This window comes from Thunnus maccoyii, chromosome 23 (assembly GCF_910596095.1).
Source record: "Thunnus maccoyii chromosome 23, fThuMac1.1, whole genome shotgun sequence".
NCBI lineage: Eukaryota > Metazoa > Chordata > Actinopteri > Scombriformes > Scombridae > Thunnus > Thunnus maccoyii.
The window spans coordinates 18116713-18138507 of record NC_056555.1 but is presented as its reverse complement, the minus strand read 5'-3'; the positions used below and the strand labels follow the sequence as shown (position 1 = coordinate 18138507).

The 21795-nt window shown below is 41.1% G+C and overlaps 1 protein-coding gene across 1 annotated transcript in view; it reads left to right on the top strand.

Annotated features, from left to right (window-relative positions):
• Nucleotides 1-412: 412 nt before the first annotated feature.
• The window catches only part of ptn (pleiotrophin), a 42197-nt gene continuing 20814 nt past the window's right edge, over nt 413-21795 (top strand). The window contains exon 1 of the mRNA XM_042403702.1: nt 413-491. The gene's annotated coding sequence lies outside the window, so the exon portion shown is untranslated. The remainder of the gene's footprint in view (nt 492-21795) is intronic.

Here is a 21795-nt window from a genome sequence, read left to right as displayed (position 1 = left end):
ATCTCTTTCTGTTTATTTGTATCTTCCTGTCTCTTCTCTCTCTCTCTCTCTTTCTATCTCTCTCTCAGCTCTTTCTCCTTGTCCCCACGGATGTCCCAGGCACTTTGGCTCTTAACTGCTCGCTCTCTTTCTTTTTTCTCTCATCCTCCATCTCACATCTTCTCTCTGGTGTCTCGGTGAGTGCCAGGCAGGGTTTCCCTGGAGTGACCTTGAGAGTAATGAGCTCCTGATCACGAGTCAGGAAACCCGGCATTCAACACCCACCCAACCAGCCCACCTCCTCCACCCCCTCATCCCATGCAACACACACACACACACACACACACACCCACACCCACACACACTAAAAAAACACTACACAGCTATCGTATGCTCAGCCCACAAAGAGAAATAGTATTGGAGAGGCAGGGCAGCGGGGCAGAGGTGCAGATGAAAAGAGCCTAGAGAAACTACTTCTTCAAGCTCTGATATACAACTACCAGACCTCCAAAGTAAGTGGATTTTTTTTTCTTTTCTGGGTGCACACTTACTGATGCATGGGCTTCCGTGGGATAGGTGTGATGTGATGGTGAGGTGAGCAGCCAGGAAAGCAGAAAAGTTTGGAGCCTGAAGTTGGGTAGTATTCTGGGGCGGAAAGACTCGGTAGTACAGATGGTGTGAAGGCCATTTTTGGTGTGTGTTTTTCTCAGTGTGTACTGTATCTGAGTGTATATTAGAGGGGTGGGATTTATGTGATTTCCAGAACTGGCGACATCAACCCCTGTTGAGTTCACATTGCTTTTAAATCTCACAGCATGAAAACTTTGGGTAAAGTTGCTCAAGAAACTCAGTTAAAGTTTCTCTGGTGATTAAAACAATGTTTTACATTTGTGTATTTTTCCTGATATTTCGCCTTATTGTAAAATATGAAACAGTAAAACTAAAATGCTTCTGTAGACATGGTCCTAATCACTTCTTTGTTGCTCTTCCCATTTTAAGCAGATTTGTCCCTGAGGCTGTTGATAATAAACATATGAAAACATAAGACTATTAAGCTTAAAATGCTGAGAATTATAGCCACAGATGGGAGAGTGGCTTGTAGACATACTGGGTAAACAATCGAAAAGTCCCAATAATCCAGCACCCATAGGCTATGGACTGTGGTGTTAAATCATGAACAGAACCGTTTCCTCAGTGATTAGACTTGAAACATCCATATGTTTTGTTTATTATCGCTATCAGCTAAATATATGCAAGCTCAATTAAGTATGTCTCTGCATGCGTGCTGGTTTAAGTGGGACAGTTTTTCCCAGGATGTTGTAATTTGGGTCAGGCCTGACTGGAATGACAAACCCAGAGTTGCCGTATTGTATCAGCGCTATGTGGTCCTGCAGACCTTCTGCTTGCGTTGCCATGGCTTTCTTCAGCCCTGGTATAGCAACCCGAGTCAGACCAAACAGTGTTCCTCTCTGTCTTATGGGCATTCCTGCTGCAGACAAAAGCTTTCCCCGGCTCATTCTTGCTCGAAATGAGGTGTCCGCTTCATTTCTTTAGAATCAACACATGGTGTGGTCCTAATGAAAGGGCTGGGGGAGATTAAACATGAGGTGGAGATGAGCTTGAGAAACCAGCTTTGGTCCGTAGGAAGTCAGAACACAATGTGGATTAAGCTGGATGACAGCCAGCAGGGCCACACTCATAAAACTGCTTCATTTCTAAATAGGTTCTGGCATTTTCCTTCCAAGATGGCCACTTGGAGGCCTTTAAGAGACATTTTACACATTCTGCCCTTTTCTCTTGTTAAACGCTTGCCCCACAGACTTCACCACGTGATCTTGCCTATATGTCAAGACTAAGCACAAAGCCAGTTCATTTCCTTCTGTGTCCTCACAAATGCTTTGACGAGACTGTTCTCCATGGAGGAGCCGGAGCAATAAGGCATAGAATTGCGCTGTTAGGGCCCTGAGAAGTCCGCTCCAGGGGGGAGGGAAGCGCGGTGAATGGAGCCAATTCTGGTCTATAGGGCACAAGTAAGTGAGAGAGAGGGAGACAGAGAGGGTAGGGGGATGAGGACATACACAAAGATCCTCACATTGAGTGGCTGGTTTATTCTTGTGGGGTACGCACTGACCCCTCACATGTGGGATGAACAGAATGAGCCTTGATGGGGTCCAGAGGGCCTCCAAAGAAAGGGAGGACAGGATAAAGAGAGGAATAGAAGAAAAGAGGAGGGGAAGGATGCCAGTAGAGAGGCCTGTCAAGGAACGATCCTTCATTGCATCTAGTTCTAGATGTCATAGTGCAGACGTAGCAGGAAAGTAGAGCTGGAAAATCTAATTATATTTTTCACAACAAGGGACTTATTTTCATCGTGTTCATCCATCTTTCTTATTGTTACTGGCAATGTTGTACTCACAGTGATATCATTAAGATTAAGAAACATGAGGTTTCCCCAGGTTAAGGTCGGGGCCTGCTTGGAATAAAGTTTGTACCAAGTTTTGTCCCACTATGTCTAAAGGCAAAAGTGTTCTGCATGGTCAAACTCATAGGCGAGTGAAAAGTGATGGAACTGGGAAGGAAAACTGTAAAATACTTTCCCAAACTGTCCATAAAAATCCAGCACAGTTTGTTAACCAACTTCATGATTGAACTTTGACCAACTGCATTTGATGTGCGCACGGTTTTCCAGTCCAGTGAGGGATTATTACTTCATCATTTTGGATGCCCTCAATCTCTGAAAAGAGTGGTTTATCTAATCTGACTAAACTGTTGATTCAGTATAACATAAAAATAATGCCCCGAACTTCCAAAATGGTTGTGAGAAAGTGGAATTATCCTTTAACCACAATCCTTCAGGAGATGCAGAGGTGTTCACAATCATATTGCCTGAGCTTGCCGCTGAAATTTGGCAATGAGCAGGGGTCTGCAAGGGGCCCAGCTCCTGAGGCTGTTGGGTTAATAGTCATGTGTGGAGCAGACGTTCTCATGGAGACGTCAAGCTAAGCAGCTATCTCATTACAGGCAAGGCCGAAACAATCAAAAGCTGTCCGGAAAACCTCTAAGCCGGAGATGTAACAATGTTCCTCTTGTGTGGTGTTCGTCCCCATTGTCTGAGGGAGCCCATTGACGGTGCTACTAATGCCTTTTGTGGTGGAAAATACACGAGTCAGTGTATGTGTTGGTGTGTAAGTGTTGTGGCGTGTTGCAAATCTCTTAATTTCTTTTTGATCAGTCAGACTTTTGCATTGCTTTGCATTTTAAAAAAAAAAGGTGTATATATTTTTTACAGCAATTCTACTTTTCCAGTGGAAAAACAAATATCTAATTGTGACCTGCAACTCACCGCCCTGCTGTCGGCTTGATCTGGTGATTGAACTTCAGAGAGCTAATGATAACCCGAGGCTTTGCACTGTAATCACTCAGCTCATTAGTGTCCCACTCTGTCACACAGCCACCTACACACACAAACTGTCCCCAGGCCTGATGGTATATGAAAGAGAAGAGGGTAAAGGTCACAGTTTGGTACTGTACCTACTGAGGAGGTAAACAGCTGTAATGTTAGACTATGATTAATTGGATGTGTTTGATTGTATTTCAGTGCTGGTCTGTGGGATATTAAGATTTAAATGATCTTAGCAGAGGTTTTGCAAGTTTTAGCCCATTTAGTACAAATCACCCTATTACAACTGATCATTTGGCAAACCATATTAATGTGTTTTGGACATTTTGAATTATTTTGTCTACTGTTTCAGGCATCCATTTAGAGATATGGAAATCTTTAAGTGGTTTCTTTAAACTTGTGTGCTCCATCACAGTGAACTTTAGGTCTACATTATTTGTTTGCACAAATTACATTGTTGTTGTGGGGAATTTTTTTGCACTCAATCAATTAACTCATTTAATGACAGTGATAATGTAGTGCACAACAAGTCTCAAGAGTGTGCTAATCCATTTTCATATACCGCACAGAAATGATTGGAAATCAGTGGCTGTCTGGAATAGCAGTAAACATACAATGACAAATCAAACATTTTATTGCATTGATTGAATAATGGTCAGCAAAAATGTTAACCTGCAGTCATAGATTTTTTTTGGCCACCTAGGAGCTGCACAGAAAGCTATAAAACACAATATTGACATATAATCACCTTGTAAAGTTTCCGGCTAAAATGTTAGCAAACAGTTAGCTATTTGCACATTGAGCAGACAGAAAGTAACATTAACATTCATTTGGAGTCTTGTTTGTGTCTACCAGACAAAGTCCATTATTCAATCTCTTTGTTCTCCTTTAGTACAATATTCACCAGTTAGTTGATAACTTTTTCTGTTTGGTAGGTAGTGTAAGGTGGGTTTTTAAAAACTTTTTCACCGAAAACAGCTGTGGCTAAAAACAACACTGATGAGAGTGGTGAGAGTGAACCAAACAGTGATGTTGCGAGGTGTAAAACCAAAACAATGAGTATAAACATGCTAAAAAGCTCCATATATATGAAGGGAATTGCAAAGTCTCCGTGGGTTCGTCATTATAGCTGATCTTTTTTGCTAATATAAAAATACAGAATAGAGCAGCTTTACATTATTTGTAAATAAGGAGATAAAACTTGCATATTTGCTTTAATGCTATTTAGTTATCACACAAGCAGTTTAAACAGTTCCTGCAGTGTATGAGAGAGAAGCTTCGGATAGAGAATTGTAGTTGTGTATCTTTAGCAATGTCATACAGGGAATACAAGTCCTCAGGGTGCTCCCCTACACCTAGTTTGTGTGTGTACAGGCTTCAGAGTGTGAAGCACAGGGGAGTGTGTAGTGTTTGTATTCCTCTAATGAACTGAGGGATGAGCTTGTCTCTCTCACGTACCATGTCATCGGAGAAAAGCTCAAACCTCAGGCGGACAAAGAAGAGAGCTGGACAAATAATGCCACTGAGTTTTATTTACCATTTTTAAAAAAAAAGAGAGCATATCGGAAACATCTGGATATTTGCATTATATGACGGCAGCGGTAGTTATTTATAGAAATTGTCATGATAATGAGCATCTGGTCATTCTTCTTCAGTGAATGCTCCTCTTGATGATGATAACAACAAGTGCAGCAGAAATAAAAGTAAGCCATGTCCTATCAACTTGGAAAACTTTCTTCCCAATGCAGAACCTTATTAAATGGCTCAGAGGTAAACCCTGAGGGGACTATTAAATAACATACAGCCAATACGCTGCTAAAGCTCCACCTAAATGCTGTAATCTATTGGCTCAATCAATGCAATCTCATTTTATTTAGAGCTACTCTTTGGGTGCTTTGTAGCCAGGAGGAGTGGATTCGACCTGACCAATGGAGTTATTAACGATATTATAATCATTTCTACAGACAGAATTTGACTCTCGCAAGGCATTAACAGTGTTATAAAAGAAAAGGGGGGGGGGGGGGGGGGGGGAGCATTCAGAGACACGTGGTAGCAGGTCGCTCTTATTCACAGCGATGCAGGGATCTGTTGTGATGTAGCCACTGATGTTGAATGGAAAGTTAAATTGATCGTGAGCATCACTGTGGAACACGGTCTGCCACTTAGTGTCTCTATTCCAATCCCACTGCTAATTGGATTGCTAATGGTTATGTTGCACAGGGGTGACAAACTCCTCTGATTAGAAGGGTTTGCACAGTTTATCACGAAATTCAATCAAGTGCACGAAAAAAGCTCCAATTTCTTTAACATTACTCTCTTCAACTTGCAGCTCTTTTTTTTATCAGGCCGAACAGTGGTTACTAGGCTGCTTAAAGGGCCGCATCTTCAATACTTAATACCAAAATAATTTTAAACAGTTTATACAGCCTCCTAATGCCAAAGGGGGTGTCTAATCCTTGGTTAAATCTCAGCAGGTTTTAATCTGGCTCAGTGGAGAGTTTCTGCAGCTCTGGGATGTCTTCATGTTCCTCCCTCAAGGCACTGCATTCTGGAGAAAGTATGATTTGGAAAGTTAAACACCTAAGATGGTTGGGGAGAATTAGATAGGCCCACTCTATGGTTGCAAACACCAAGGATTGTTTTATGCCCACCCACCAATAAGTGATTAAAAACCCGCATCAGTAAAGGTGGGGGTGCTTTCAACAAAGCCAAAGGGGAAAAAATGTTCTGTCAGTCTCTTGCAACTTGCCCTAAATACTCTAAAACATGTGTGCATGTCACAGCTGTCCCTTTAGTTGTAACTGAATTATGCATTTTGAATCTCTCACTTGAGAGTTAAAAGTTTCATCCTCATGGAGGCAAAAGGAGAGGGAGGAGTGAATGAGGAGAGTTGAGTGGGAGAAAGGCGAGAGAGAATCATTAGTCATATCCATTAGTATTCCATCCACAGATTGTGCTGTGAGACAGCCGGTCTGTCCAAACAAACAACCAGCAGAGGGGGGATGCCTCATTATAACTTCCTCTCTTTTTTCTCACTTGGAGTTCACATTCCATCTGACCATAAACACCAGGCCAGGGCTTTGGCCTTGCCCTCTGTCTCAGCTGGAGTTTAGAGATGTTAGCGGGGCTAGTAAAGCAACAGTTCACATGCTGTTCAGTACATGAAGGGGACAGCACAGTACAAGGCGGCGTCCTGGGAGAGGAAGACAAAAACACAATGTGAATTCATGTTTAGTCCTGTGGGCATTTCAGATTGACGCCCTCTACAGCTTGATGCATTGTCTGATCAAAGAAGTGTCTTTCCACCTTGAGACGTCCACTCTACAGACCTCTGCCACCTTCCAGCCCCAACAGTTTAACAATGAAAGATTCAAGTGATCCCAGAAGGAGGTAATTGCATTCAGCTGGCGCACAAAGCTGAACTGTTATCCGCCAAGAAGTGGGAAAACTGTCTCTGAATTATTGACACATAAGCCATGTTTTTATTACAGCGGTGACCAAGTTTAAGAAATTAATGGAAAATAAAATGTTTATTCTTCCATTAAAAAATGTTTGGATAGGAGCGTTTCCTGGACTCAAATTGAGTTTTATTTGAGGTGCTCTTTGGATAGGGATACATGTAGATATAAACATACAAGAAAATTCCAAGGAAAACAATGAAAATGCCTTTGGCATGGCATGGTCATATTAGACCTTTAAACAAGCTCCGATGCGTTTTGGCATCGAGCCTTCCTCAGGGAGACAAACATCCCATGGAACATCTGGCCATTGTTAGGTTGCTCTTCAATTCAGCTTTGATAAATATTGTGGGCCAAAACAACGCCATCTGCTGGAGTATGTATGTCTATACCCTCTCTAGGCCACAAAACCATGTCCAAGTGGAAGATTCCTATTGGTGGAACACCACTAGACAAGGGCCAGATGTTCCATGAGATCTGTTTGACTCCCTGATAAAGGCTTGATACCAAAATGTGTCAGAGTTTGTTTAAAGGTCAAATATGACCAGGCCATGACAATAAAAGCATTTTAATTGTTTTAAAATAGAGTGCCTTGGAGTTTGTCAGTGCATGTTTGCATCAACTATGTGAAAATATTCATGAGGACACGACATGATTATATAATTAAGGAAGCACGAGTGACTCTGATACGTTAAGGCATTTCACCACTGCTTCCCACCTAAGATGGCATTTGTGTTTTTTAATGAATTAAATGTTTTCTTCTGAGATGGTGTTTTGCACCTATGGTGTTTTGTAACATGCACAAGGACCCCTGTTTGGAATTGAACTGGAATATGTAATTAGATACACCCCAGACTACCCTTACTGTTTGCTTTATAGTGGAGTGAATGCATGTAACATGTTCTCTTTTTTGATATCCACTCAGGTTTTTAAGGCACAAACTGAAAATTGGCATAAAAATAGGGAGATGAAAACTTATCAGGAGATGTCCCCAGATGCCAGATGACCACCTCTGTGCTTTCAGTAAAAGGGTAGAGCAATATCTTAAAGCTTGTCCCAGGGGCAGCAGCCTAACACGTACATTCAAGTACTCTTTTCTGGCAAGTCAGATTTTGAACACCTGCCCAGGTGACCTTTAAACATAATCATTTGGGGATACTTAGAAAATCTAATTTGTATGGCCAATTCGTCCTCCATTGAAGCCTTTAATCATTAGCATCTTGCACTCTTGAGAATCAGAAGAGCATGACAGTGCCGCAATAATGACACAATCCCTCACCGGCTTCCCACCCATTCAGTGTTCCATGAGGTCAAGTTGAAAGCAGTGGAGAACAAATGTTTTGTTTTTTTCCCCTGGACCACCAAGTGCCCCATTCTGTGCCCTGCCTGAACTGACTTTAATAACATGACATTTAATAACCCTTTTACCTTTACTTCAGACTACATGGGCACAGATTTGTAGACCAAAAGTATCAGAAACTGCTCTGTACTTTTTATGGTAGATCAAAAGGTACAAAAGGCAGATCAAGAGGGCCCATTAATTCAAAATCTAGAATGCGGCATGGATTTTTTTGTCATTCAAAGGAAAAGAGGATCAAAATTGATATGAGTGTCTGTCTTTGCTGTGCATTTGTAATGTTTCTCCACTCATTTATTCAGGTGTTCCTTTAAACTGTCATCCAACTTCATGTATGCATGATGTATTAACTGTCAAAAACAAACCAATTATGTGCCAAGAGAAGTATATTTTTATCTGCCAGGAGAAGTACATTTTTCCCACACTAAAAAATACTCGATATGTCTTTTGACTGTGCATGCTCTGCAGAGACAGCCAGCTCTGCACTTAATATAAAGAGTCAACTGTATGTCAGTTTTGCATATTTGCTTTCTCTTCTCACACAGGGAGAAAACTACCTTGACTGCAGCGGCTTGTGTGACACAAATTAAAGTAAAAGAGGGTGTCAGCGGAGGCAGAAGCCCCGCCGCACTCTGCAGTGTTGGTACATAAGGACTCGATGTCTCCTCTGACTCTTCTAATGCTCAGTGGCAAGTTGAAAGGTCATGTTCAATGCCCTGGGCCGTAACTGCGGGCAAGAGCCACTTCCCCCCACCGTTCACACTCCTCCTGCCTCCTCCACCCTTTAACCCTGCACCCAGCCCACAGCTGAGCACAGCCAGTGTATAGAAGGGCTTGTGGCATTCGCACAGCAGCTCTCTGAGTTGTTTTTTTTTTTTCATTATTTTGAATGGGAGTGACTGAATCTTTCCACAGAGCAAAATAGGCTTCCTTATTTATTTGTAAATTGTGCAACATATAGTATGCCCACATTCATGGTGTGGTGTATAAAGCTGGGGCAAATAGTGTTTTGTGCAGATAAATGTAGACAATGACAGCAGCGGGCACACAGAAAATGTGGTGGGCTGTGTTCCTGATGGATAGAAATAGCTTACTGCAGAGGCTGGGTGATGGTGAATAGGATAAATATGTGAGGTGGACTTTAGTAAATACTGCATTGTGTGTCTGAGCAATAAGACTAAATGAGTTTGGTTGGGGCTATATTTTGAAAGAAGGGAAAATCTGGGACATTTTTGTTCCTGATTATCATATTGTGCCTACCTTGAAAACACTCTTTAGCATATTTGTCAGTGTCCTATATTTTAACACCACTGCAGCAGATAACGCAGTAAATTAACTAGCCGTACTGTGTTTCAAATTCATTGTAGCTTATAAAGGGTATTTTGTCAGACAGCACTTGTTTTAGCAGCTAAACAAATAAGCTAGAAAAGATTCCAAGAGTTTCTCCTCTGTGGCTGAAGAATCTGCGGTGAAGTTCGGTGACGTTCATCGGCCTGAACCATCAATGCAAGTGCAGACAAACAAGCAGCAGCCAATTTTATTGTGGAATAAATTAGGCGGTGTGGATGCTGTGTATTGAATTCCCATCAGCCTCTCCAGCTGACGTCAAAGGACCTCAGGCGGTGAATCTCTGCGGCGCTGCACGTGCCCTCCTCGGTGACTGCTCTCCACTTAAAACTCCAACTCTCTCTCAAACACACACACACACACACACGCACACATACACACACCTCCCGGGACCTGGATGCCAATTACATGCCAATTACTATCATTTATTTTTTTTCTCTTTTTCTCTTTTCAAGTCAAGGACATCACATATAAAACGTTATTTATATGTTTATTAAGTTTGGTGTTAAGGCAAGATTTCTGAGGACTCTTTGGGAAAACAGGTGTTCAATTAACTTCCAGCCAGCTGGTATCAGAGATGTTTTAAAGCTGATCGCTTATCATCCATGCTGGTTGGTCTAATGAATTTTTGCCCCAGATCAGCAGTTTGCTCTGGAAAGCGAGGCCAGACTCTATGAGGAATCGATTGAGTGTTTCGAGACTCTACAGGTTATAGACTGGACTTTGTCTCTGTCCAGGAAACTTTGCAGTGGAAGACAGTGCTAGATGAAGGCAAGGCGCCATGTTAGCCTCCAAATTCAATCTCCTCATGCCAAATGGCTCCAAAGACAATGCAATAAAAGTGAAGGATTTGCTTCGGCCAAAAGTCATGTCCTTGACAGATCAGGGATGTCCAATCTTCCTCTGTCCACCATTCTCAGTAAATAACTTTCCCCCTGCTTCCTCGATGGCTGGAAATAAGACTGTCACTGGGTCCAGGAATATAGTGCATCTAGTCTGTCGCAAGCTATGTTTGATTCATTGAGGGTCGCACAGAGCCCGGCAGAGTAGGAACTGAGTGACACTATCATTGCAAACTGGAGTAAACAAGTTAAAAATAGCAGTCTTTCTCTGTCGTGGAAAGGTGTCTCCAAGAAATGGCTGTTTCTCCTCACATTTTGCAAATAGATAGAAACAAACAAAATAGATTATATACTTACCACATAATGCATAACATTTTAGGACACCTTTCTGATCCTAATTATATCTAATTCTGATGCAAAGGAAAACATAAATAAAACAAAATAAATGTCATCTTATATATCTTAGCTTACATAAATGATTGCAAATGCAATGTGCAAAACGTAAAAAACTCAACAGCAGAAAGTTAAATTTAAACTTTTTTGGCCTCTTGGTGGCAGCAGAACAAGCTGTAAACACAACATTGACATGTCATGAGCTTATAAAATTGTAATGGCAAATATGTTAGAAAACATTTGCCTATTTACACATCTACGCAGTGCAACTTAAGCATTCATTTGAATCATGTATCTGGCCACTAAGACCAATATTCACTCTCCTTTTAGCTCTGTTTTTAGTCTCCACCAGCTCCTGGCTCTTTAGCGGCTAAATGCTTCACTATTTTCACCAGCTTGTTGCTAACTTTTTCTGTATGCTGTATGGTGCTGGGCTGGTGGCGTACGGTGGGTTTGTTGGAGCTTTAACTTAAACAGTAAAGTTGAGGACTAAAAAACCAAAACAATGGGTCAGTTGATAATTCATCACTGCAAGCGATATCTGTCATTTGACTTATTGCTAATATATTGATATTGATTAGTGCACCTTTAACTTTAGTTACAAGTTTAATAGTAGGTAGTCATAAACATTTAGGAAAGTAAGTTATCTCTCCTACAGTAAATGCTTAGTTTCCTTTCTACACAAAAATACATAAATCAGTTAAATAACTAAATGTTTGTGAAATATTCACAGATAAAAGCATGGTTTTACAGAGACTGCAGTTAGTGATTTATGTTTGAGGAAGACAAAGAGCAAGTGAATTAATGTCTCATGTAGTATCTCCTTCTTCTGACGCCATGTTTTCTGAGAGACAGAAGTAGAGTTTTGACATGTTTGAGAGCTGCTTGCAGTCGGTGGATATTTCACGCCTGTTTCACTGAATGAATTTTGATGGGCTGCTGTGGTCCAGTCGTCTTTAACAGTCCCGACAAGCCTTTGTTCTTTCCCTGTTTTCATGTCTGATCCCCAACAGCCCGCAGGGGAAGCTCTGTCGGCCGCGCGCTCCGAAAGCCTTTCTGTTTGATCAACTTCTAACATATTTGAACAATTTAGGCAGGGATGAGTGCAGGTAATTCAAAGCCTGCCAAAAGAGTGTTTTGGGGAGATGAGAGGACATGCAGGTTCACAAGAAGTAGCGGAGAAACTCGGCTTTCTCATTACCGCGCTGCTGCATACTCCAAAACTACCCATCAACACGGATGATATTTTCAAATGAACCCTTAATGCTGCTGACATCTTCCATCTATGGACAGGTATTTGAAATGATCCTATCTCCCCTCAAAACCATCTCTACCCTTTCTCTGCTTCCCTTTCCTCAGGCAATAACTTATTTCACCCAGTAGAGGCCAGTGTGTAGTTGATGAGGTCATCCACTCGATGTGACAGCTACACTGCAAAAAAGGGCTTTTGAACACCTTCACATGGAGATCACATTGAAGAGGTGGGGGGGCATGGGTATCATTTAGTTCAGTCTAAGCAGGACAATCACTGTGAGGAAATCAATGGGACATCGAGCAGAAGGAAACAAAGACGCTCATAGAGTTTACCAGTGAGGCGAAGTAAACGTTAAGGCCATCTCTGCCATTGTTTGAGGTAGAAAAACACGCAGAAGAGAAAAGTCTTGTTCAATACTGCCATGAAAGGACATTGATGGTGAGTGTCATTAAGTACAGTCACTGCAGTAGAGTACAGATAAGAGGTCAGAGCCATTATGGATACAAGATCATGAGAGCCCTTTACTGACACTTAAATCAAAAGAAACCAATATAATCATCAAAACAAAGTCTCTCCTGCTTCCAATATCTGCTGCACATTAAGAAGAAACACAGACTTTGCTGAATAACTGTGATTATTCTCTGAGTCATCAGGAATATGCTGCTTTTTTTTCACCCCTCATGAGGAGAATTGAAGTGGGACTGGGAAATTCTAATCATCATTTGGCACTAAAATCTTATTTCAAACACCCACCTGCTGTTGTAAAAGAAATGAAGTTATGATTTAGTGAGCTGAGGGGAGGTGTGGAAGACATAAAGTTAACAGTGTGAATATGCTGAAATTGTTAACAGTGAGGAGTGACCAGTGAATTATATTCAGTTTTGATCCTTTATCGTTAAAGCTGTGAAATTTACCTTTTAGAGGTGTGAACCTGCAGAAAGCTCTTGAAATGTTAGCAGATTTTGCCTCTAGGATTAAGTAGTATGAGGTTTTTTTTTTCTTCATTGTGTCAAAACATGACAGTAAAACTCTAAATAAGTTAGTCTGCATTGGAATCAATTGAACATTTTAAGAAAAATGAGGTTCAGGACATTTAAAATAATGATTTAAATTACTTATTCAGTGTATAATATCACATCCCAGGCAAATTTCCAGCAGAGCAAGTGTCAATATGCATAATGTTATTTCATAAGAAATATAGAATAATACATCAGACATGAACCTTATTCAGCCGTAAACTTTGAGAAGTTTGCAAGGACATAAACAACAACACCACAACCCAGACCCCCGGTTCACCTCGACTCTTTCCGGCTATCTTTCAGTTTCAGACGGGATGCCGAGGGTATTTGAGGTGGAAAAACTGCAGGGAGGAACAAATCCCCGACCAAAGCGGCAGAGAAACACCGCTATTGAACGCTGCACCTAAAACTCCCGTCTCTCTGCGGGTTGTCAACCTGGGAGCGTAGGAGTGTGAGTGAATATTAATCAAGCGAACGTTTCAAACTGGAGATGGGAATCGAACAGAGGGGTTTGGACGTGCGCGCACTAATTAAAAGCGAATCCACACCTGCCTCCAGAATATTGGACACATGTGGTGCAAACTGAAGGGTCACCGAGTGGTGTCCTTGTGAGAAAATAGTTGAAAATGACCACTGATGATTGCCTCCTACCAAATCATACAGGTTAGTGATTAAAAGGCGTAAACTCGCCCGGTTGCAGTCATCCCTGAAATTGGACGGATATCGAGGTAATGCTGCGACTCTGGGCTGTAGAGACCAACTATTATTGTCATTTTAAAATCAATAGGCTTTTTTTTTCCCAGGCATGGCTTGTGGGGGGCTTGACTGGTTGAGGGTGTGTCACGTGCGTCTTGCGGATGCTGAACTGTATTTCTCTCCAATTGCTGCCGTGTGATCTGAGGTAAGCCTCAGCCTGGAGGGAAATTTACTACTGTTTGCCTTTGTGAGGCTTTCGTAATCTGCAGTCGAGCTTTGTTCCACTGCCACACAGGCTACAAGGGAACCGACGGGGCTCTGGTACTTCAGTAAAACAAAGAAGCCATCTTTGTTAGTCAACATCAGACACCTTGTAGACCTGTGCCCTCAACACCTATTTCAAGAAAGTACAAAGTAACAAACATAAAAGCACATCTGATTCACAGTGTGTGGGCTCAGGAGAGCATCAGTGTAAATGTGATAGGTAAATATATATAGCACATACTGTATTATATATATATTCTACAGTAGCCACGCCAGCTGTGTGACACTAATACTGTAAACACGGCGTTACATCTCCTCAAAATGGCGGGAAGAGCTGTCAAAACTGTCCACAACAATTTGTTTTGCTAAAGTGAATAAACACGACCCCGCCTACACCTTTTTTTTTTTTTTTTTTTGTTTCAGTTGTTGTCTCGTGTCGATGTCAAGACAGTCAAAACTTCTCATCTTGTGCGCGTCTCGGTGACAGCACAGTTTAGCGTGCCGAGCGAGCTAATGTTGCCACCGCTGTCACCGCGGCATCCCTCAAGATGCCTGAGATCTGCAGGCTGAATGTGAGGAGGAGGAGGCGGGAGAAGAACACTAATGAATCCTTTGACAGTTTCACTCACATCTTCTCTCTCGACTCGAGCGAGCGGCACAATGCAATACTCCAGACGGGGAAAAACAGGAATGCCAAATGAAATCAAATGTATAAAAGTACATTGTTCTGTCTTTGACTCCGCTACAAACAACAACAAAGGCAGTGATAACAGAAAATAGCCCCCTGCTGCTTCACATTATAGACACATCCAATACTATTTTCTTCAAAACCTGATGCATAAACCTGTTTCATCTGTCTGTCTAGTAGAATCTAGCACTGTAATGTGTTTTGGATGAAAATATCTACCACATGAGGTTATGTTATGCTCTGACTGTAGAGAGCAGCACACACTGTATCCTGCATCCACAGCTCCTTGGCACTTGTAAATTTCCAACCACTGACCTTGACGCTCCATTGTGCTCTATTAAGTGAAGAGTGGTGGCTGGCTTTAATTGACATGGATCTTCAGACACGTGGGCTCACTCCGCTGAACACCTTTAGCCTTTGCCTACAGACACCACACTGACAAAAATGCCTGCTTTGTGAGGTTACTTTTTCTCTGTATGAACTGAAAATGTTGAGTTATGTTCTGAATGGCATCTATATTATACTTGGAGTTTGATTTCATACTTGGCTTGTGTGCCGTACAGCACAAAGGCTGTACATACTTACCTGTTCAGGGTTTTAGGGTGGTTTTGTGGGCTGGGTCACACCCTCATACAGTATGGAATTTTATATTTTCCTCATGAACTTGGAGGCAAAGTATTAACTGCTGTCATTTTGCACCGCACCAAAATATATTTGCACGACGATGAAATAAATAAAACTCCTCGCAGAATTTTTACAAAGTATTAATCTGTGAATTTCGCTTTTATCCCCGACTGATGAAAGCTTACATTTACTGCTCTAAACACCAGCTTTCTCTTACAATAGGTGTTCCAAACAGGATTTCTGGTTTGTTTAAAATGAACGAAAGATGGTCTGAGCAGAAATGCGTCACATGCAGAAAGTCAAACTTCAGGAGAAAAACGAGAAAGAAATCCTCAGCACCTATGATAACGAAACAATCAAATTAATAGTCTTATTCCACTGCACGTGGCTCCTACAATACATGCTCTCAGTCTGGCGTTAATCCTGGTGCTATACTCTGCTCTCAAACATGTTGCTGCGACCATAATGCAGTGTGTGTGAGAAGCTGCGCGGGATTACAGGTAACCGGAGGCTTTATCTCTCCACCGGCAGCTGTAGTCGTGCTTCCTCTCAGCCTCGCAGTGTGACGCTCGGTTTGGGGGGGGAAGTGGGTGTGAAACGTCTGTAGGGAAATGTTGGCGTGTGTGTAGGTGATAGATGTAGGTTATCTGAAACTAGAATCACAGTTGAATCCGGAGGATGAGCAATATCTCCTCTCTAGTGTGTGGTATACAATATGTAGTTCTGCACTGATTGTGAGGTCTTATATTGTAGTGGTGCAACAAGCCCTCAGCCTGCTGTCTTAAACGAGCACCAGAACCAGCCCAAATAAGCAAACTACATTTCTGCTTAGCAGCCCCTGGGCTCCCAAATCAGATTATCCCTTGGTTTATTTTGCCATAACTTAAATATTCAAACATACACTCCTTGATTTGTGCCCCAAAATGTCAAAGAATTCCTCTTTCTCAGCTTATTTGAAGCTGAGACAGAGAACATTTGAGAATTTGGGATTTGGTTGCACCTTGATAAATTTTAGAGCTAATTTTTGGTTTTCTTTGACAAAATTTGAGACTCGAATTTTGGGTTTAAAGGCACCATAACAAATTTTTCGGGTTGTAAAAAAACTGAGGGGAGCCTCACCATGAATTTTGAGATGACAGGAAATCATCTGAAAGGTAGTGCCGTATAATTCAATGCATTTTTATATTTGCACTTTCCACAAGAGTGAAATGTGTATGAACAGAGGTATCTTTTTTTATGCAAAAATATTCTTTGTGCACAAAAAGTAAAAAACCTGGTTTTCCCTCCATGAAAGCATTGATGTGGCTCAGCGATCACATACAAACATTGAAGTCACACAGCTGTGCAGGTTGGGTGTGCAGAAGCAGAGGAAAGCACAGCACACAGAGCTAAAATTGTATTGATTCGGGTGGAAGTGCTTGCATTTTGATGGGACCACATCAGAGTCAAACTTCACTTCTCTGTCCTACTCCTGACAGTATATATCCTCTTGCGTGTGAGGCTGTATGAGAGTGTGTGAGAAACCTTCATTTAGCCGAGACCTGAGTTAAATGCTAACTTCGTTTAAAAAAAAATTTCTTCTGAAAGTTTCAGTGAGTTTTTCTTATTTCATCATGACCAAACGTGAGACTAATCTCTAAGGTGTAAGTTTCTTTATCGCAAATTTAACAAAAGTTCTTTTACCTGCTAGAACGTAAAAGTAAAAGCACAAACCTGTCAGTAGATAATGTTAAAAAATTCTCCATAGTCTAAATATCTGATTTGAAGAAGGTAATCTGCACACTATTCGTGTCAGTGATGCAGAATGGTTGGGACTGTGCTCATTCCAGTAAGTATTTGATTGCGTAGTGATCTCTACTTTAAGTCTGTTTATTACACATAATGTCACAATATATAGAAACCAGATAGCTATGTTTGTTAGGCTATTGTGAATTGGTCTTTTATGGAAAATGGTGGTCATCTTGAAATGGGTGAAAAAAGCAGGACTGGTTTAACATACGCCTTTTTGCAAGTTTTAGAAAGTTGGGATTGAGTAAAGTATTTAACAGTATTTTGGCAAAACCAAAAGTTTTGAAGGGCACTGAGCATATGGATGGACAGCAGGAAAGTGGGTTATGCCACAAGAGTTGTTTGAAAACTTTCCATGGACGCTCTGATTCTCGTTCAAGCCATAAAAAAACTTGTCACTATTGGAATCCATTGCAACTGCGGATCCAAACAGACCTCAGCTTCCTTTCCTCTGGTGCAGGAGCGTTTGCTTGTGGAACTGCTTTCCTAACCATCTGAGGGCAGCACAGACCCTAGTTCTTTTAAAAAAGGCCTAAAAACCTTTCTATTCAGGAAGGCTTTTTCATATTAACTCCTATTACTATTTTCTTTATGTTGTGTGTTCTATGTTATTAACACTGCAACACTTTGAGTTTCACTGTGAATGAAAAGATGGGTATGTATTTATTTTATGAAGGGACAAATCTTAAGCACCGAATCCTTGAGCTGAGCACACTGAACCATGTGTCAACTGAAAGTGTCGTTGTCAGGGCAACTGTGATATAATGTAAGTAACCTCCTGGGTAAAAGCTTACTGACAGACCAGGAAATCCACAGAAACAATCATGATGTAATAACTGTCAATAGTAAAGTTAACCTTATATAATGTGTTTATATTAGGCCTAGCTTTGTTCTGAACTGAATGAAATAGTTGGAACCAGACACAGTTTCAGTCTTGGATTCGAACTATAAGATGCTACACTTTGACATCACTCACGGCATTATGAATAGTCATGCAATTGCTTAACTTAATACATAAAACTAATATGTGACAACAAATGTTTGCAATGAACTGAACAACATGATTTGAATCAGGAAAGTGGGAAATACAAATAAACTTCTTACAGCCATGTTCGAACCCACCGGAGATGAATGTTTGATATTCAGATGACAAATTTTGGTTTGAGTATCATTTCAGCATCCAGAGAGCAAGTGATGCATGAATTAATGTATGTCCACTGACTTAATTATGTGTGTTGATGAGATGAAATCAATGAAATATATGCAGCTGCAACAAACCTGTAGATTATGTTGATCTTCCAAAAATCAAACTGTTATTCATATTTAACATTTTACTGTGTTATTCATGATTGTGTCGTGACTGGCGGGAGTATCTGCTGCGGCATTATTTTTGCCTTAATCCACTGAACATTAAGTGCATTCTCACTTTCAAGAAGACTGTGATTTCTGGGCTCTTTAATAAGCTGTCACTGTGACTGCCTTTCCACTCTGAAATGTGAAATTCCACAGTCTGTTTACAAGCAAAATTAAATGAACAGAGATACGCTCAAGTAGACAGAAATACAAATTCTCTGTACAATTTCTCTGCTAAAAAGATTAAGGAGTGGAGAAAAGAACAGATAGATGGAGGGAGGCAGACAGGATGGGGAGAAAAAAAAAAAAAGAAAAGAGGAAGGATGGCTTAATCAAAAGGCGGACAAAACTACCCACGCATGTGTGCAAAGGCTTTCTCATCCAGCATACTTTAATGAACAAGTGACTCAAGGTGCTTTCAGTGGGTGCCTGAGAGGACCACACACACACACACACACACATAAAGATAAATGTTGCCTATTCAATTAGACAGACACCTCTAAATTGGCGCTTTTAGAGAGTAGGCGAGAGTAGAAGTGAGTGTCTGAGAGAGGAGAGAGAGAGAGAGAGTGAGGGAGGTGGTGACTGTTGATGCAAACAGTGTGGGGCTTGAGGGATGGAGTTCTGCTTCTGGGCTGTCAGCGGCTGCCGGGAGGGATCAGACTGCACAGGTTCAGTAGCCAGACAGCCAGGATCTGAAGGGAACAAACACAGCTATTTCTAGCAATCAAAAGGCACCCAAACAGAAAGAAAAGAAAACGAGGAGTGGCGATAAGACGTCCCCCCCCCGAAGCCACAGCCTGTACACAGCTAATCCAGCTGTATAACGTTCTTCACGGAGAGGAATGGAGATTAATGGTCAGGATGAAAACCTTATGGATGGAGCACACCCGTATCAGCATGATCAAACCCCGCTGACTCAAAATATTCACATTGCGTAGCCTTGTTCAGCATATTCTCTCAATGTGCGACATCTATCAGCGTTTAGCCGTTTTAGCTTTGACATTCAGTAAATGGAGAAATCTTATACTTTTGAATATTGTTGCAGCAAGAGTCATAATGTCAGCTTTTTGTGAGTACAAGACAGTCACTTCATGAATTTGTTATCTTGTGACTGCAAAAATGAAAGCAAATGCGACCCAACCCTGCAATGTTTTTGTAATCTTACAATTTTTCCTCCCTAAAACACAATCAAACTAGCAGAATGTTTGCCGATTTTATATAAACGATCAAGTTCAGATTCAAATTCTGTGAACGATTAGGTTTTTTTAGAGATTACTTGCCATCTGTAAGTCGCACCAAAAGTCATTGCAAAATAACACAAAGGTTGTCGCACTAAAAGTAGCTACAAATGAAATCATGCTGTGCTGCAATAATCACAAAAATGACCTACTTCATTTTGATAAAGCATAATAGAAATATAACGGATTAGCCGGCTACATGCAGGGGCCAGAAATTAGAGTCACGTATAAGTGTCATGTGGCATTAATATCAACTGACATATTAAAAGGTATTAAAACTAGATTTGACATAAGGCCCTATAAGACAAGTTTTTAATTGTCCTTTAGTGGTGCATATTAGCAAAAAAAACATGCAACTAATCATATTAACCATGAAGTAATTGCCATTTACACAACTTGGGACCTTCGGGGCCCCTGAGGATCTTTTTTTTTCTTCTTCAGATCTTTAAAATGTCAACTTTCCAGGAATCGAGAAAAGCAGCCTCATTTTTTTTTCACACATTTTACTCTTGATAGACATCCATTTTTTGTGTTTATCTATGTGAATCAGATGAAGTTTAAACATATGTTTTAACACACAGTGGCGATATGATGCATGCATGCAGCACATTGCAGTATGGAGCTGAAAGCAGGTCTACTCATTAAAAGTGAAAGAAAACTTTAACAGTGGCAATCTTTCAAAGCTTCCTAAATTTAAACATTCTCTAGTATTTGTTTTAAATGTTTACCCCCTGAGCTATAACTAAAAAACACGTTGTTTTTTCCGTATTTCACCAACCTGTCTACACTAAAAAGAAGTCCTTATTGAAAGTTTAATGCACTTGTGCCCCCCCCGGCTCTCTTTGAAGAGCCTTTTTAACGTGTGAAAACATGGCTAAAATATTAGTGAGCTGTAGAGAAAAGAGAAAAAAAAATCAAACGGAGTCAAATACAGTGTGTCGTTTGGGGAATTGCAGCTTCATAATCCTAAAAGAGGCTAATAGATAAGTGCTGGAGTTGTACTAGTGATAGTATGGGTGCTAATATGTGTGCTAATAATAAAGAAAAAGGGGGCAAAGAGATGAGTGGGAGGATAAGTGACTGAGTGGGTGTTTGGAGGCTTAGATATAATATGATCAGCGTAATGGAGGCGTTCACGCATAAACCGAGGTCTTCAATTTCAGCTGTTTCAGCTCCGATGCTCTCACTGAGCCATTGTTTGTCATCCTTATTATTGTGTTTTTATCATTAAACAAGGCCGTCATTCTGCACCGCTGTTCAAACTGAGCTCTGTTTTCAAGACTTGGCCTCGAACACAGCTCACACATACAGACACAAAAAGGCACACACACCCACACACACACACACACACACACACACACACTTTGGAGTGCCACACATGCTGTTTTTGTTCCCGGAGCATGGCTCCCTGGGGGCTCCTCCAGGGCTGTTCTGAGAGATAGCGGGGACCCTCTGCATACACTCTCTCCCCCACTGTCTGACCTTTACAAAACACAAGTCAGAAAATGCGTGGCATTTTCCTCTAATCATCCGCACCTAAACACACAAGAAACGGCGGTGTGCGTCTCAATTAAGGCGTCCTCCGGTACGGCCCCATGAGAAACGATTCACCTCTCTTCAATGGCAGTTGTTATCAAACCAAGAGGTATTAATGCACTGAGCAGCATTTTCCGTAGCTGTGTCTTATATGATTACCATATATTTATCTATTTTCTTCTCATAACGCTAAACACGCAACTTTAAGCCTTTTAGTCTCTAATTCTGCTGTTTCCTGTGAATGCATTTGATGAGCTATATGCTTGACTTAACCATGTTTGTTTGTCTTTTCCTGTGTCCTTTAGTCAATACGCTTCTCGTTTCATCTGTGCTGGAATCTCTCAAAAGCTCAGCTCAAGGAGCACACAGACCGAGAAGCTCCTAAATAAATCCTTTCAATATGTCCTGTGTCTTAGGTGAGGCGTTCTCTACTCTTCACAACTACTGAGATGGCAAAGCCACTCAGAAGTGGATTTTTCTGTCTGACTTTTTCCCAAGGACATAATGCTTTATTCTCTGTCTGCAACTAAAGATAAACAAACACTGAACCATACA